Raw genomic sequence first — 6,000 nt, forward strand, 5'->3', positions numbered from 1 at the left:
TATTTTTGCAGCAATGTAGCATTTATGTAAATAGTTGTTAATTGTACTCTGTGTGTGTGTGTGTGTGTGTGTGTGTGTGTGCATGTGTGAATATATTATTAGTTTGTATTATATATGTCTTGTACGGTTAAAACAAGCAGATGATATGATGGATATACAGCTGAAGCAAATAAAGATTAATCTTTGGCCTTTTAGGATTAAAACAACCGATGCTATATCAGATATTACTACTGACAGCAAAGAAGAAAAAGGTAACTACTCTTGAATCATTAAAAGATTTCTAAACTTCATTAAGAACATTGTACAAAACATTGTGTTTTCAAACATGATAATAAAAGTTATTTCTTTGCAACTTGAAAGAAACTTTTCTTAATTTAGAAGATAAATAATTCCTCCATACACATCGCAATAATTACCTACCCTTTAGGCTTGTACTTTGCAAACAGTACAAAACTGGTTCTATACCCAATTTCCTAAACATGATGTAGCCAATAATGTTAAAAGTGCCACTAAAACCAACAACAAAACAAAATCTTTATTTACATAAAAAATGTGTCTTCCCATCCCATCTACACAACACTCAGAGTAGAAGTACACCAATTTGTTTGCATTAACTTTCTAAAATACTTCAGAATTGCCATTGCAGTTAAGTATTTGAAAGAATAGGCTTACATGTGAAGTATTTGACAGTGTATGATAGTGTCTATGTGTATATCTAAGTATTTGATTGAGAATATGTCCTGTTTGTATGCTAAGAATATGTGTATGGTAAATGCTTGATAGAGAATACGTGTAACTTAAATGCTTGATAGAGAATAAGTGTATATTAAATGCTTGATAGAGAATATGTGTATATCAACATATGAGAGAGAATGTGTGTATATCAAAGTATGAGAGAATATGTGTATATCAAAGTATGAGAGAATGTGTATATCAATTATTGAGAGAATATATGTATATCACAGTATGAGAAAGAATACAGTATCTGTAGATCAAAGTATGAGGGAGTATGCGTATATCAAAGTATGAGAAAGAATGTGTATATCAAAGTATGAGGGAATATGTGTATATCAAAGTCTGAGAGAGAATATGTGTATATCAAAGTATCAGAAAGAATATCTGTATATCAAAGTGTGAGAGAGAATATATGTATATCAAAGTATGAGGGAATATGTGTATATCAAAGTATGAGAAAGAATGTGTATATCAAAGTATGAGGGAATATGTGTATATCAAAGTCTGAGAGAGAATGTGTATAGCAAAGTATGAGAAAGAATATTTGTTTATCAAGATATGAGAGAGAATATCTGTATATCACAGTATGAGAAAGAATATGTGTATATCAAAGTATGAGGGAATATGTGTATATCAAAGTATGAGAGAATATATGTATATCAAAGTATGAGAGAGAATATCTGTATATCACAGTATGAGAAAGAATATGTGTATATCAAAGTATGAGGGAATATGTATATATCAAAGTATGTGACAGAATATGTGTATATCAGAGTATGAGAGAGAATATATGTATACCACAGTATGAGAAAGAATATGTGTGTATCAAAGTATAAGGGAATATGTGTATATCAAAGTATGTGAGAGAATATGTGTATATCAAAGTATGAGAGAATATCTGTATACCACAGTATGAGAAAGAATATGTGTACATCAAAGTATGAGGGAATATGTGTATATCAAAGTATGAGAGAGAATATCTGTATATCACAGTATGAGAAAGAATATGTGTATATCAAAGTATGAGGGAATATGTATATATCAAAGTATGTGAAAGAATATGTGTATATCAAAGTATGAGAGAGAATATGTATATATCAAAGTATGTGAAAGAATATATGTATATCAGAGTATGAGAGAGAATATGTGTATATCAAAGTATGAGAAAGAATATGTGTATATCAAAGTATGAGGGAATATGTGTATATCAAAGTGTTTGATACAGAATATGTATATGTTAAATGCTTGATAGAAAATATTTGTATATTAAACACCTGATACAGAACATGTGTATATCAAAGTATTTGATAGAAAATATGTGTATGTTAAATGCTTCATAGAAACTATATATATTTAAATTTTGCATCATCTGGATAAATTATTGCCAATCATTTTTAACTGCTCATGTGCTTATAAGCCTGGGTTTTTTAAGTCTCTAGTTAACACATCATTTGTACAGGTACTTTAGACTATACTGTGATGCATCATTTTGCTATACATTTTAGACCAAGCAGAAGGTGAGCTGGAAGTGAAAACATTATCTAGTCCTAAAGTTGAAGATTTTGATAACATGGAAATTTAAATACTTCTTGACAACATTTTACTGTTGAAAGAAAAGTGTTACTATTTCATCTGCTGTTAGAAAATTTACTTGAAAATGCAAAACTTTGCAACAGTCTAACTTAAATGTACCTGGAATTATTATGCTGCTTTACTTTCTCGAACATATTCATACTGTGTTAGAATGTTATGGAATTTATCTCAACCCTTATATGGTCTAAACTGGCATGTGCTTAAAGTGTTATGTATGTCTACAGTGTGCTTAACTTTTGTAAATTATACTTTAAAGATAATGGTCATCTGTAAACAAGATATTTTCATAACTTGTTGATGGCTATAAGTTGTAAATAAAATAACAATGTAACATTTTAGTTCAGAACATTCTAGAAACAGACTATTTTATTATTTTACTGGAATTTTCCATTGGAATTATTCACATTTAGGCCCAGTGAAACTGTGTACAAATAGAGACTTGATAAATAATTCATTCCTATTTTAAATCAATCTCTAGAATCTATTTTGCTATCCGAATTTACAGCTGTGGTCAGATATAATTTTGAGAGAAATTATTTAAATTATTTATTGGAATTACTAAGTGCTCATTGATTTTGGATTAACACATTATTTTGGAATTAGTGTGAACTCATTCAATGGCATTCTGGATTGCATCAGTGTGGTACAGCAGAACATTCAAGACTACTGGATTTAATTTGGAACATTTTATTTTTTTTTACTTGTGATAGGTCATTTAAGATTATTTGCGATTTAATTCACAATACTGTGACTCTTAAATTTTACCTTAGTAACTTGGAGATATAATGTTGATTTAACTTAAATTGTTTGTTTCACTTCTTTCTGTTACATAATTTAAGACCTAGTTTTGTAAGTAATGCTGTTCAAGACTATTACAGAAAGAGAATGTGGCTGATTTTCTTCATCTTTGTAAATGATTATTTTGAATACATAAATAAGTATTATTACCTGTATCAGGCGTATCCCTGTTTTCACTCAAACTTGTGAGTCATTCTCCATGCATCACATATTGTGTATTAATATACTGGGAAAGGGTGTACTTAAGTTAGAGAATGTTTTGCTCAACACCAACTTTTTATTAATATTTCTATATACAAAAAATTCAACTTATATGTGGTGGAGCTATGAAGGAATCTTTGTTTAAAAATCATTTATTAAATGAATAATTTTTATTTCAGATTTCAAATATTTCTTTCCTGTTATAAAATGTGTCAATCTAAGATTGATTTTATTTCATTTTATTTGCCATGTGTTCAGAGCATGTTTACAGTCCTGTATCTGGTAACATGCACTAGTCAATGAGATAAACCACAAGCACCCCAAGTGATATTTTAAATAAGATGTACATGCATAATTCATGAGAGTCAGTTCCGAGGACAATTTATGGTTCATTGATGTCCATGCAACAGAGTATGGATAATACATGTTTTGCATAGCAATTATGTCCAATGATGCATATGTTGATTGATCTTACAGAAAGAAGTGAATCATTCAACATAAGCTCCGTTCTAATTAACATGTACTAGTTATGTTTTACAGCAAATAAATCATGATCAACATTTTATTTGCACTTTCTTGTTTGATATTCAAGAAAATAGTAGAGCACTCCCTAACTACAGCACTCTTCAAAATGGCCATTGTAGTAGCCATATTGGACACGAGATTAACAGTTTTTAATTAAGACAAAAACGGCACCACAAAAAGTCTTCCTGTTGAAAATCAATGGTGATATTAGTTTCCATGCAGAAGAAGCAGCAATATATTCAAGATGGCCACTATGATGACCATACTGGATGTCCAAGAAGCATCATTTTCATTTCTGACCAACTAGACATTTTAAGAAGACTTCAGCAAAATCTCAATGCTGGTTTTCTGTTCAGGAGAAGAGAAAAATTTCAAGAACCCTGCCAAAGTGGCCATATTGGACATCAGATATAAACCATTTTCACTTAGGATCAACAAGGCATCATAACAAGTCTCTCTATAAAACCTTATGTTACCCATCTATTTAAATGGAGTAGAAATAACAAGATTTGCAAGCTGGCTGCCTTGACAGCCATATTGGATGCCTAAGCAGCACCATTTTCATTTAGGATCAAGTGGAGCTTGGGAATAATGTTGTGTAAAATTTCATGGACATTTCTCCACAAAGCTGAAGATGATTAGTGATAACAATCCTCTGCTAATGGACTGATGGATGACGCACAACAGACCATCCCATACACTCCTCTGGTCTATGACCAGTAAAGCAAAATATGTAACAAATACTTTTTAGTACAATAGATTTCCTTGCTACTAGACGATGTACTTAAAATAAACTGTGCATGACAGGTCATGATTCTACAATATTAAACAAAGTAAGAGAAAAGAGTGAAAACAAACAAGTTTGTAAAATTCAACAAATAATTTATTTCCCTAGAATACAAAATAAAAATGTAAAAATATTTTACCATATTCAGCCAGTGTGGGTATGTGAGAAAGCCTCCAGTAGCTTCTCATGGGTTGGTGGTTCTTTCCGGGGGTTTTCCCGGGTTCTTCCTCCACCATTAATACTGGCTGCCATGTATAGCCTATCATGTGCTGAAAAATGGTGTTAAACCCTACAACAACAACAACTACTCCATATTTGATTACTAACTATGATGCTGTCAAAAGATCATATCTCTCCTTTTGTAACTATCATTTAATCTGACTGATTACATACTTTAACTGGTTAAGAAACGCACAATGACATTTATTTTCTCTAATTCAATTGTTGTTCTCCCAAAGATGAAACTGATGCATTTGCAACCTAAATTACAATCATGTGTACTTTTAATAAATGATTTTTAATGGGAGCTTCTAATGCAAGAACTCATAACAATAGTTATTTTTATATTAAAAAAAGAGTTCCTTCTCAAACACTTCAATTTTGACTGCAAAAATTCTTGATAATAATAATAATAATAATAATGAGGACTTTGTATAGCGCCTAATCTTTAGAAGCTCTAAGCGCTTTACAACACTAGACAACACCTATAAGATAAAAAACATATAATGATATGATTACAAAAACAAACACCATGAAATTATAAAACATTAAAAAACATGCTGAGAATATTTAAGGTAGGAAACATTATTATGTCTTTAAGTTTGTTCTTGCAGTCGAAATAAGTGAGTTTTGAGAGCCCTCTTGAATGTGATCACTGTGTCTTTGTGTCTAAGTTCAGTGGGCAATTCATTCCACATTGCTGGGCCCTGGTATGCAAAAGAACGCAGTCCATATGACTTTGTTTTCATAGTGGGAATAATGAGTATACGATTGTCAGAAGAGGAGCATAAGTATCTTGCTGGTGTGTACACATGGGTGAGGTCAGATAGGTATGTTGGACTAGAGTCCGACAGTGAAACGTAGCACAGAGAACAAATTTTGTGTTTGATTCTGGATTGAATGGATAGCCAGTGTAGGGTACAGAGCAGCGGGGAGGTGTGCTCTGATTGTGGTACTCTAAGTATGATCCGTGCAGCTGTGTTTTGAACTTTCTGAAGTTTCTGGAGCAGATATTGAGATGAACCAGACAGAATTGAGTTACAATAGTCCAGTCTTGAAAGTACTAATGAACACACAAGTGTTTTAGTGGCATCAACTGAAAGATATTTGTGAATTGAGCTGATGTGTCTCAGCTCAAGATA

This window comes from Sinohyriopsis cumingii, chromosome 13 (genome assembly GCF_028554795.1).
Source record: "Sinohyriopsis cumingii isolate HCF-2022 chromosome 13, ASM2855479v2, whole genome shotgun sequence".
Lineage (NCBI taxonomy): Eukaryota > Metazoa > Mollusca > Bivalvia > Unionida > Unionidae > Sinohyriopsis > Sinohyriopsis cumingii.